At 44.7% G+C, this 13317-nt stretch overlaps 1 protein-coding gene across 2 annotated transcripts in view; it reads right to left on the reverse strand.

The window, feature by feature from the left end:
* tspan9a (tetraspanin 9a) overlaps positions 1–13317 on the reverse strand; it is a 167477-nt gene that overhangs the window by 136421 nt on the left and 17739 nt on the right. The gene's annotated exons all lie outside the window — the stretch shown is intronic.

Genomic DNA, 13317 nt, shown 5'->3' on the forward strand with positions numbered 1-13317 from the left:
TTGGTATTTATAGCTCTCTCTCTGTGTGTGTGTGTGTGTGTGTGTGTGTGTGTGTGTGTGTGTGTGTGTGTGTGTGTGTGTGTGTGTGTGTGTGTGTGTGTGTGTGTGTGTGTGTGTGTGTTCTTCCGCCTGATAAATTGCAGACGCACACGGCACATCAGCTTCATGCCATTTGTCTAGTCTCGCTCAGGACTCTCACAAGATCCCTGCATGATTTAGGTTTGCATCAGATCAGGGCAGGAATGAGATACATAGCTTGAGGAAACTTGCTTTGGCAGGCGCATCAATTCTGGATGGTGCACGACAAAACTGATGGTCTGACGCCTCGAAAGTGAAAAAAAAACACGAGCCCGAGACACAGTGGAGGAGACGGAGAGGAGGAGGACGCCAGAGGAGAACGCACTGCAGCAGCACAGGCTTGTTAGATAACAGCATGGTGGAGAGGAGCGCGTGTACAAAGTCAGGTGACTGAGAGCTACACCGCTGGATGATGAGTGTGGAGCAGGCAGCCGCAGATCAACAGAGACATGCATCCACTTTCGGCTGCTGCCCCGAGACCGAGGCAACTCCACCTCTGCACATCATCGCTCCACCGCTCCCTGCATCCTCTCTTTCGTTTACCACACACACACCCTCGAAACGAGTAACAGGAGAAGAACAAACTCCACAGAACCGACACATTTCAAACCCCTCTTTCTTCACGCCCTCCATCTCTTGTGGTTCTTATTTACCAGCGCACTGACAAGACTCAGGGAAGGAACAGAGATGTCTGGATCCGCTCGCTCTCACAGCTAAATCACGGCCGCAGATGGAACAGGACCTCTGCTGCTCGCTTTGATCAACCCCTGACGATTGACAGAGTGAATGATGGGCCCCGAGTCAGTCCTGCCGCCCATCCATCTCCGTGCGAGATGAGGACAGGAGAGACGGAGAGAAAGCAGGCCAAACAGATTAGGGCGATGAAATGATAAATCCGTAGCGAGTCAGTAGGCACTTTTTTTAGTTTTATTTGGGGGGGTCAGGAAAGACGGAGGTGGCTCGCAGCAGAGGATTTTTAATGACACGCTTCATGGCTCCAATTTTAATGTGCCCCACTAATTACGATATCGCCATGTTGGTCTGTTCCAAGCGGTTCCCTGTAATGAGAGACGGAGATGGAGAATCCCAGGATGGAGAGAGGGTGCTGCCACAGTGTGTGTGTGTGTGAGTGTCATTCCAGTCTGTCACTGAGCGGAGGGGGGTAGTGATGAATTGGACGCCTCGCTGTCTCCCTGGCACCTGGCCACTGTTTGTCCTTTAGGTGTCCTGGTGACCAAAATGTCTCTGAGCTCCACACGAGCCCATGAGGGGGATCCACACACACACTGTCCTCTGCGGGGCTGTATCATATATCTGTGACTGGGGGTTGACCATTCTTTCTCCAGATGTGCATGTATGGGTATGTGTCTGTGTGTGTGTGTGGGAGCGGTTCCATCTTAAAGCGTTCCATCTTAAGTGTCACCTTCATCATCCCGGCTCCTGCAATTTCTCCTGGGTGATAGTAAAAGAAAAGCCTCGTGAATAAATAAACTGTTGGCGGTATTAAGAAGACGAAAATGCAACGAACGCAAATTTGATTTACGGAGAACGAGACGTGTTCTCAGAAAGTCTCGAGTTTGGCCAGGAGCGTCCTATTAGAGGGTCCTCGGAAAAGTCAGCGAACACCCCCAGAGCACAAATCACAGTGTCATAAAAACGCCCCAGACGGCAGGCGTTTGAATGGAAAGGGGAGCACGGATCATGCGTGTGCCGTGAAGGAGGGATGGTCCCTATTTGTCGTGGGTGTCACTAACCCAGTTATGGCGCCGTGCGAGTGACAGAGATGAAAGGAGTGGCGACCGCGCGATGACAGAAGGTGCACAGTGAATAAAGGCTGACTCAAAGTGTCAGGAGCGGCACCATCCTTCATCGCTCACGGCCCAATTCCTCAACGCCGCCGCTCTCTCTCCGCTGCAATACCAGGTCTCTTCCTCTGCACCTGAGCGCTTGGCTTTAATGCATATTTATTCACTGTCTGGCGCTGACACACGGGGAGAGATTATTTCCAAACTGGGGGGGAAATAAGCGGGAGGTTCGCACGCAAGAGCTTCATCCCTCTGTAAAAACACCAGATAGTAGGAGATTCAAATCGACGCTGCAGGTTACTTCCAGTTGTCGATCAGTCGTCGTCGTAATGGAACAAAGTGATTCGTCCAAAACAGCAGAGGTTACAGTGAGATGTCGAAAATCGTTTGCGAAAGGCCAAACCTTCGGTGAATGATGTTTCAGTCGGGCGCATTTGTTCGCTTGTCATTGACCTTCGTATTTCTCAGCTTGCTCTCCAAACCTGCCACTACCTAAAAGGTCAGCATCAGGTGCAGGTTGGTTTTCATCTCTTTTACATTGATATATTTTACATCAGCACATTACACCTTGATTTATTATTAGTCATCATCCGTTGTAGTATATACTGTATTATTGTGTAAACTGCGATTCTACATATTCTGTCCTGCTTCTTGTATTATAATACACATTTTTACAAACTCTAAATTGTATACTCTTTACACTCCTATATTTAATATTTCTACTTATTGTTATTGTCTCGGTCTGTGTCTATATTTCTATTCTTGCCTGGAGCGACTCAAAATAAAACTCAATTTCGCCCAAGAAGAAATAACTATTGATTCTGATTCTATAATCTGTCATTGCAAATCGTATCACTCAGTTAAACTTAAATTTTAATATGAGTAATTATTATAATTATATAAATGTCACATTATTATTAAGTACGTTTACAGACAGATTTTTACTGTGGGTGAAAGCTGCGGTTTCTTCTCTATAGGCAGAGAATGACAAACAGCAAAAACATTCTAGGATCCTGAGATGGATCAATCATGTGTTATAGCTCCTCACTGTGCATAAACACTATGTCGATATATATTGAACCTTTGTTATATTGCTATTGATGAAAATTACATTGCAATAATAATTGATATTGCTTTATTGCCCAGCCTGATGGGTCATCGCTGACCACCCAGGCAATGACCAGAGTGTGTGACCACTGAGGTCGCTGGTGACGTCTAAAAAAAACATCAATGACACCTGTGGCTCGAGTGCTGCAAAGGCCGGAGAGCAGCGTCTGGATGAGTCCGTCTAGACAATGAGTTACTGGAGGAATTAGCCGGTCTTACTCTGTGATGGAAGGGACAAAAGCAGAAACATGGCAGCTGATGATGATGAGCTATGTAATCAACAGGTTCTGCGGCTGCTGCCCACGAGTCAGACTCGTCTCTCCGATCTGCACGAGGGCAACTGGGTTTGTTAGGAGACCCAGGAATCTGAGTTTTATATTCACTCTGATAAAAACATTAAAAACGACGTCTCCATCTTACAGATATCGCAGTGATGCTCCTGTCTTATCATCCAAACCCATTATGTACATAGGGACGATTAGTGCTAATAGACCCAGCAGACAGCCTGCAGCGTGTACGAGCTTCAAATCCAGGTTAGGGAGCGACTGCTGAAAAGGATATTTCAGCTCATTGTCGAAAACAGACACATAAAAGATTCATCACTGAAATGTAGAGAAAGATGCTGAAAAGCAAAAAGCATAATTTCATCTTCTGACAGAAAACTGATGGAGGCTGAAGTAACATTAAATAATTGACAGGATTCTGCTCGAAAGTAGACGTAATGTGCTGCCAGTGATTGTAACTTGTTTATGCTTTATCTGTGTAATTTGCTCTAAAGAACATTAGCATGGGGGGTGAAAACATTGTTTTTTACATTTCACAACAGAAGCGTTGCCGGGTTCAGAGTCTTAGAGTCAAAGAAAATGTTCCATGTTCTCTCTAAATCTAAATTACTCGGATCCTGCACCGACTCAGGGTTTTAATCACCAGGCAGCTGTCACTAAATACTGCTGGTCTATTGAAATCAAACTTTAAGATACTAATCTGTAATTTCTTATCTTCTCTCACTGCATTATTTAGTTTTGTCTGAATGTGTCACAGCAGAAGACGGAGGTGACCACATTTGAGAACAGGAAAATATCTTTTAAAGTCTTTCTGCAGGAGAAATGAGAAAATACAGCAAACAGCAGGTGAGAGAACATATTGCAGATTAGCGGTAATGCAACACATTTGTTTTCCTATCAACCCTTTGCCAAAAAAAAAAAAAGTGTTCCTTATAGTTCAGCCCACCCGGATACTGAAATCCAAATGTAATGAAGCAGAAAGCGCCGAGTGTTCGCATCATCTGCTCATCACAAAGCTGGATTACAGAACATTACACAAACAAAACAATCGTGGCCGTGTATTACAACCGGAACATAGACAGAATCCAGCTTCACTCTCTCCCTTTTTTATTTCAACCGTTATTTCTCAAAGCCAAACCACACTCGCTCGGTGCCAGCGAGAACCTGCCAGCAGTAAAAAACGAATGGTTCCGTGGATCCGAGCTCAGCTATTGTTCGGGACCATCAGAGAGATTTCAAGTTTAGATCCAGGCCAAGGAGACAAATACTCCGCCTGCCAAAGACGAATAGGAATCGTGGGAGGAGAAATAAATCATGCTGTTGACGCCGCAGTCGCTCACACAGGACGCACCGTGTTTCATCTCCACTCGCAGCCATTTCAACATTTCAACATCTGTATCCTCGGCCCTGTGAACAAAAAGAACCGCGGGGAACATTTGGTTTAACACTGAATTTCTTTTAATGTCCCGGTGCTACTCGCTCGGAACGGCTAAATCACCGGTGCCGTAGTTTGTGAGACAAAGAGCACAGATGGGCGGTGTTTGTTATTCAGGGCTGCAGCTCGCGTATGAGATAATATAGCTATAACATAAACCAGCAATTATAAACAACAAGCATCACAGCCTGCCAATGGGAAAAAAATACCAGGTGCATGATTGACCACAAGTGGAACGCGTTTCGACTTATTAGGAGCATGAACACACAGATAGAGATCTCAGAGGACGTGACAGCACCGTGCTCACATGTTCTATGAATTGAGGAATCGTTTGTTTTCCCACAGTAAATTGCTGGAAATAATATGTTTGATTGTTAAGACGTCAGTTTTATGTGATAAGAACGATCACAGAGGGAAATAATATTGCATCCTGTGATCTTCTGTGAAGCTGCATCGAGAAGATAAACGATCACAAACTGATGAGACTCAAACCTCTCGGAGCTGATTAGGAGTTCTCTGATAGCGTTCACCGCATCATTAAGGTACGAGCTCGGACTCCTGCACAAAAGAAGTTTCAACCTCCCTAATAAATTAACAAATTGAATAAAGTCAAACATGAAGAAAAATATGAAATCTTACACGTGACATTTATGAGCAGGGTATTTTATTTTGAAATTGCCACAGAAGGAGAGATGTGTGATATGTTTAAGAGCTTTTATTTTGAATTAGGTCTTTTATTATGAAATGTCACTCCAAATTAGCAAATAAATTACTGTGAAAGTAAAAAATTAAAAACAATACATTCATAACTTTGTACATTAGAACCAACCCTAACAACATAACAACTTTAACTGTCAACCAACCGAATGGCTCTGTGAAGGGAAATGAACACATGAACTTGGAGTCATGTCCTCTCTTGATATTCATCTGCTTTAGGAGGTATTAACAAGCAGAAAGGACTCAATTCTGAAGGAGACGCGTGTGATGTGTTTAAGGTTGAAACCACTGACATTGAGAGATGTCACATCCAGCTGCATGTTTAGCTGCGACTTTAATCTGACTTAACTCCCTGAATGACTTCAGACAGAGAAACATCTGTATATCTTTCATGTGAAACCTATCGTGGAACATCAGCCGATGCACTACTGCCTTTAAAAGAGTATTTCTAGCTGCACAGGCCAACAGACTTTCCCCTGAACAGAGCCTGCAAATAAAGTGTGGCTGACTTATCTCTCCCGCCCCCCCCGTTTCCCCACTGCCGTCACATTGCAATGCGATACGTCTCGCCATTTGGCCATTAAGTCTGCTAAGGTATGGAAAGGAGGTGATTCATATTGTGATTACAGCGGTGACCCTCCATGAGTCTTTTCAGAAGGGTAAAGCGGACCAGGCCAGAGAAGGCCCCCAGAGCTGCAAACCACCCACCCACCCCCAGCCCACCCAGCCCTGCAGAGCTGCCTGCCTGCCTGCGGCTGTGTCTAAATTTAATCCCTCCTCCCAAGCATCCCGGCACATCACGTCGGGATTCTATTACTCTCCTGCGTCCCAGCGAGTCATGTGAAAGCCGGCCACAAGCCTCCACGGCTGGCAGTGCCCTTCCTGCCCCTGCATTCAAACGTTCAGTCCAGTTAATGCCGTCCGTCTCTGCCCAGCTGCCCAATCGCTGTCTCGCAATTTCTGCCTCTTCATCTCTACTCTTCCTCGCTCGTTCTCACCCCTTGTATGGCTTGACCCTCAAACCCGCCGCCCCCCCTTCTGAACTTCATTCCCTGCACTCTCATCCTGAGAGCAGGGTTCTATGGTGCGTGACTCTCGGATGGAGGCTGATGGTGGGTAATGAAGAAGGGGAGGGGGGTGGACACCAGTCAAATCGGGATCAATAAGGAGACAGGTCTGAAGTGGGGCTCCTGTTATGGGCAGGGAGGTGGAGGGGCATGGCCGGGTCAGGAAATGCCACCGCTACGGCATCAGGTCAAATCACATGTCTGACATCCCAGAAGGTCTCCTCCGTCGGTGGAGTGCTGTCAGCAGCGTGACGAGGCTGGAACAGTCACTCCAGCGATGGTTCCGGAGGCAGGAGGATAAAGTGCTGAAAACCACTCTCTTGACTAACCGAGTGGCGGGCTGACATCGCACGGCTGATCCAGCACGTAGATCCTCAGCTCTCTCTTGGCCATGTATGAGAGTGTTAGTCGCCGAGCCTGAAATAGACTGACATGCGTCAATGAGGGCAATGGAGTCATTAGCTATTCCCTCTGAACAGCCAACTCACTCACACTGAGCAACACACAGGGGTAAGCACAGATTTCTGGAGCCAGCTTATGCAAATGGGTAAACAGGTTGAACCCATCCCCAGGTTGAAACGCAGGGGAAGGAGGAGATAAAGAAAACAGAGCGAGAGCCGAGGAAACAGAGGAAAGAGATTTTGTTTGAAGCAGAAAACAACCAGAGCTTTGCACCAGGCAGTCACTCTGCAGACATGACCACAGAGCATGCTGCAGACTACCCCCTCCCTCCGAGGCATCCCAGCACGACATGACATCTTCACTGCCTCCCTGCACTCGCACGCCAGGGTCACACTGACCTCTAGTGGTGTCGACGGGAACACAGGGCTGGTGACAGCGGGGTCATGAATGACAGATAATTTGCTCTTGAAGTAATTTCAGAAAATTGATTTTGAGTCAGCGACACTGGTCCCGCACCTCTCAGGTGATGTGGATAAATGGCCACAGCTTGTTTCAACACCATGTGAACTGCTGACTCGGCTCTTTCCAATTATCCACCTTCCCTCCCTCTCCCTCTCTATCTCTCCAGCCCTCCCAGTACACCCCACCCCCTCTTCATTTCTCCATCTCTCCCACCTAAGATACAGTTAGAAAATTTCTCTTTGAACACTATTGATTTTGTGGGTTACATCTTTACCACAGAACCCCCGACAGACCTCCGAGCCTCTCTATTCAGTGGGGCGACCTCATCTAGGTGTTGTTTAATGAAGTTAGACGTTCGGTGGCGAGTGCATCACGAGATACTTCGAAAACAAAAAGCAATAAAAGAGCCTCGAGGGTCGGAGGGCGTCTTAAATCTCATTTTTCATGTTTTCATGAGGCATGAGTTTTTTTATGAAATCCTGCAAACTGGTTTATGTTTCCAATCACACACGCCTATATGATAGTGCAGTGCAAATGCTTATGTAATCAGAAGCATACAGAAATCATGCAAATTAGGTGTATACCATTAAAAAGCAGTGCATCATGCAGGCCACTGGTTATACTGAGAAAAATCCATACATGCTATCGCTCAGGGATCACTAGATGGCGCCCACTGCAAGGAAACAATGATCTGTGCTCCTGTTCCTGCAACATCAATTTGACCCTCATCACTGAAATCCCGTTATCTTATTCTAGTCTCCTTTATACAATAGCCACAGTATCTAGAGTACAAAGTTACGTCTTTCTCCTGCAGCCCTGTGATGTTTCAGAATATTAAGATAAGCCCATTTTTAAAAAAGTGTCCCTCCGTCTGGTGCAAATCGACACGGCTGCCACGACAGAATCTAAGGTTGCCATGGTGCTCTCCCCTCAGCTCGCGGCGCTATTACTATCAAAGCTCCCAGAAAATGTGGGCATAATTACGTTAGCACCGGAGCGCTGATCTGGCAACGTTATAGCAATTTGTGGGATGATTCGAGGGCAGTGACATCCTCCTTCTCCGCGGGGATTTGTACGGTGCCTGCCCCCCCCCCATTAGTCTGAGTGCAAGCTTTGATTACAAGGTTGCTGGTCTCTGATGGTCGGTTTCAGCTCAGCCTCAGAGGAGCAGGAGTCATGCTACTATGTTGGCAACTTCAAAATTCAACACATGCCTCCTGCACTGCTTTTGGTTATGCAATGTGTTTGACTGGGAAGTTAGTGGCTGGAACATGAATGTGTTTAATCACACTGTCATGTACGAGACAGCAGAGCCATTAGGTCATGTTCAGCAGCCCTCACAGTATTAGCAGTAACAGGCAGTGTGCAGGAGGCCCGGTGACACAGGCAGCATGAATATTAATCTCCGGTCTCTGCAGACACAGAGAAAGATAGCAGGAGCGGGGGGGGAATGCTGGTAGGTATTGTTAAGAGTTCTCTCCTGCAGCCACTGAAACGTCACTCATCGGTGACTCCGGGGTTTTTTATATGCTATTCAGGTCCTCGCAGGGGACGGAGCCTACATGTTGAACAACTGGCACACAAGCTGTGAGAGAAAAGGTTCGAGAGGAAGGAGTTTGGAGGAGGCGCCGCTTTCGGCTCAGCGGATTCAACAGAGAGTGAATGAAGCCTTTTCATCGCCACCAGTGCTGCAGATTTACTTTATCGCAAGTGTAAAAGTTCAGGTAAAGCTTTAGAGAATGTGATGCACAGTGTAAATATTGTTTAGTAGAACTTCAGCTTGATTTGAATGCTTCCAATCAAACTTCCCCAAAGTTTCTACAGGTTTTAACAAGTTGCATTTAATGAAGACCTTTGTCAAGTACAAAAGAATATAAAAGAATTACTCATACTTTCTCGTGAAGATAAATTGAAGAAGTAAAGTAGTTATCAGTTCCATGTTGGTCTTTTTTGTAGTTTTAGATTACATTACAAACTTGCATCAAGTTGCATCAAACGGACGTCAAATGAACATAACTTAGATTTCAAACTTTAGGTAACTATTCAGGACAAGTAGGCTAGTAGAAAACAATATGAAGTTTACTTTATGGATATGATAAAATAATTAAGATAGTTTAAGACTGTGCATTGTTAAAATTAAGATTCATCACTTGTACAAAGCCCCCAAAAAATGCAAATGTACAATTCCAGCAGAGTAAATATTCAACCTTATCCATTCCAGGTCCACATGTTCAATATGTATGAGCACCTACAGGTCAAAGTGTTCAGTGGCTCAACACACATCCAATAATTACCTTTGACAAGTCATTTAAAATCACAGTAACAACTCTGACACTGACCCATGACAGACCCAAACATGTGCTGCTTGAAAGGGCCTCAAAGTAAAAGTCATCTACAGCATCTGCAGCTTTGGGCTGTCGACATGTACCCATGTATTTAACAACATAAGAACCATAACCTTTATATAAGCCACATTTAACCACATCGCTGGTTGTTCGATTAAAAGCCAGGAACCTCTTTGACCCTGCAGAACAACAGTGTTGCTCTGCTAACACGGCCATCAAACACAGAGGCAGGGGAGTCGTGCTGCGAAGCCCAGTGGGGCAAAGCCTTGATGTCTTTACAGAAAGAGCAGGAGTGTAAAGTACGCTGCCCTTTCCCCTGTTCCTTCCACCTCCGCCTCCTCCAGCCTCCCTTTCTCCCCTTCTCCCTCTCCTGCTGTTTCCACACTGAGCAACACTGCCTGAACCAGGTCTCATCTCAGCTCATAACGTTACACCTGAGAGTCAGAGGACGTCCTTACTCACTAAAAGAACAAATTCAACTATTTAATATGAATAATCTTTTGTATTTGTGATTAAAAGTAATAGAGGGCGGCCGTTATGAACTTTCACACCTGTACGGTGGCTGTTTGGAGACTGACGCCATAATCTTATCAACTGAAGAGCGAGTTGATGAACTGCAATGATGTGAAGATTTAGAGACTGGACGACTGAGGCAGAGGTAGTGAGAGTGATGAAGCTGAAACAGGATGTGAGGATGTTCTCCCCTGACACTGTGCACCTTGACGATCTGATCAATCAGGTACTGATCAGCATCATCAGCCTCTAGGTATCAGAGGAGCTAGTTCAGTTAACGTCTTTAAAAGAGAACTTAAAACATCTCTCTGTACTTCAGCCTCTAACTAGATCTTGTACTTATCCACACTCCTGCGCTTTTTAATTTCCCTGATTTCTCAAAGAAACATTCATGGATATTGATGAAAAGGCGAAATTCATGGGACTGATATTTACGAGTGTAGATCTTGATAAAGGGCCAGAATTTAAATGTGGTTTCATAAGGGGACTGTTGGGCCTCTGCGATATTTAATCTGTGCTGTAAACAAATCCGAAACACAAAATGAAACCTGAGCTGAAATCAGATGCAAAAGACTGAGCTATACAAAGAGACACTATCACACCAGTATAATCACATGTGCACACACTTAAACAAATGTAAATTACATCCTGAATAAGATGTTCACTATAGATTCCAGCCAGCGAACCGTAACAGGCCGATAGTTTCAGTATTGTACTGAATTGGCAGAAGATGATTAAAAAAGGGATTCTCTTACTTTACTACACAGCTTGAGAAAGTGAGCCAATTTAAAAACCAGCAGTGTGATGGACTTCAGCTTGAATGTAAAAATCTGACCATTAACTCCTGCCCTCGTTGGACGCTTCTGAAAAGGAGGAAGCGGCGAGCAGAATTTAAAAAGCAAAGTGAATGAGCATGACAAATAAGAGCTTCTCCCGGAGTTAAGTATCTTGCCTGCTTCACAGGGATTTACGATGACAACCTTGGGCTATTAATTTCCCTTTTTTCCCCGACCAGACAGAAAAGGGCCTGTAAAGACCAACCAGTCTCCACGGACCACCTCCTTTATTACCCCGAAGCTAACTGAGGGCCCAGATGCTGCTGCCACTGAACAGAAAATAGAAAAGAATAACATTGGACAGTCGCAGCTGTCTGTCCAGAGCGGATGAATGATGTCTCACTCAGAGATGACTTAAAACATTTCTGCATCTGTGCCGCAGGTTGTTTTTTAAAGAAAAAAAACTACATGTGGACAGATGTCACGCCGACTGAAGGCAGAACCCACAGCCGCCTGCCAGAGGTCACTGCCCCACCGCACAGTCCACCAGCATCACCAGTGACCACGGACGGGATTATAAATCAGTGTTTGACCTGAGTAGAGAAACAGTGTTTTCAGAGGAAGGGGTCGTCTGAGGCGTTGCTGCTGCTCACAGCTGACGGGGGGGGGCTGTGAACCACCTGGACCCAGCAGCCGCCTCTCACCCTCTGTGCTGGCTGGCTTTGGTTTTACATGGAAAGTCATGATCCGGAGTGTGTCCTTATCAAAGTTACATCCCTCAGCCTCGGGATCGCAGCAATCAATTCCACTCTGTAACTTTTCATTGTGTGAATATGCATTACAAAAAAAAAAACAGAGGCACCTGTGCAGCAAGGCCATGAAACCAATTCCTCACACTTCAGTTATTTGGATGTCAAGATTAAAGATTCATGTAATTGTCATTCAGATCACACACAAGACAAGTTTCCTAAGTCGGTATAAACTAAAATAAAAAGCATCAATAATAATAATAGATAAATATGATGAACACGAACATTTGACTATTTTACGTAACGGGAGGAAATTACAAATATTGAGTTGTAACCTGACGTGATGTATTTTGTGTAGTTGTTGTATTGGATTGTATTGGGTATTAATATTTTGTCTGTTGTTTCCAAGCTAATATAATGTTTGCCACAGTTTATTTATCATTTTCCATTTTATTCACTATTTACAGTTTCCCTTCAATACAGATTGTCAATGGTTTCTTTGTTACTTGACATTAAATCACATAAGTGAGAGACACAGACAGAATTTCGCTGCCTGTAGAGTAGAGACACACACCAGGCGATACATCCACTGTTGATCCTCACGCTCTGTGACTATCATACTCATTTACGTATTTGTGTTTTCTAACCTGAGGCTGTCGGCTAAAGGTTAAAGGTCAGATCTGTGTGAAGTTAACACATAAATGACGACTACGTGAATGAAAACACCTCCTGTAGCTTTCTGTTGCTGAAGTGTGTCGACTGCAAGCACAACATAGCTTCGAGCTGGCTGAAGTAAGTGCACAATATAAAACATTTACTCCGTATACAAGCAGTCTAACAGAACAATGTGTTTTTCATTTGCTTAAAGGTCATTTATAACAAAACATACAATTTGTTCTGTGGTGTGCGCCACAACACTCCACAACCTCTCACACACACCACAAGCATGTTGACATCACAGACTGTAAATAACAGATGGACGACATGATAGCTCCACAATGAAGCCAAAGCGTCTCTTATCACCCCCTGGTGGCTGGCTGCAGTATGACATAAATCCTGCCACCTCAAAGTTAGCAGATGGGACATGGACCAAACTAAAGAAATCAAAGTAGACGTCAAATAAATTTCCTCAAGGGTGTTTTCTGTAATTTTAGGTGGTTTTATTTACACTGGTGTTCATTTTCACTGTAAGTTTGGTCTTAATTACATCTGCGTTTTGTTTGTCTGTTGTTTAGCAGGATTAAACAAACACTACTGGATGGTTTTTCTACTTAGGGGGTTGATATCGATGAGTGTGCTCAATTTTGTGCAAATATGGATCTTGTGGGTTTAAATGTGGACTCAGAGGGGTGCAGCCTTTTTTCAGCCGCTGCTAACAAATAACAAATCTATCTTTATTTAGTAGTTTATTGTTGAAATAGTCATAGTCATGTGTAATGTGCAAACAAAAATACTTTGTCATGACCAATCATAGGTGCTGTATGTCTGAAAAGTAAAGACACAACTTCCACAGCAATGACAGCAAGATGACTCTTTCAGGTTCATACATAATGAAATAGACAAATGACTGCTGGCGC

This window comes from Hippoglossus stenolepis, chromosome 5, assembly GCF_022539355.2.
Source record: "Hippoglossus stenolepis isolate QCI-W04-F060 chromosome 5, HSTE1.2, whole genome shotgun sequence".
NCBI classification, from domain to species: Eukaryota; Metazoa; Chordata; class Actinopteri; order Pleuronectiformes; family Pleuronectidae; genus Hippoglossus; species Hippoglossus stenolepis.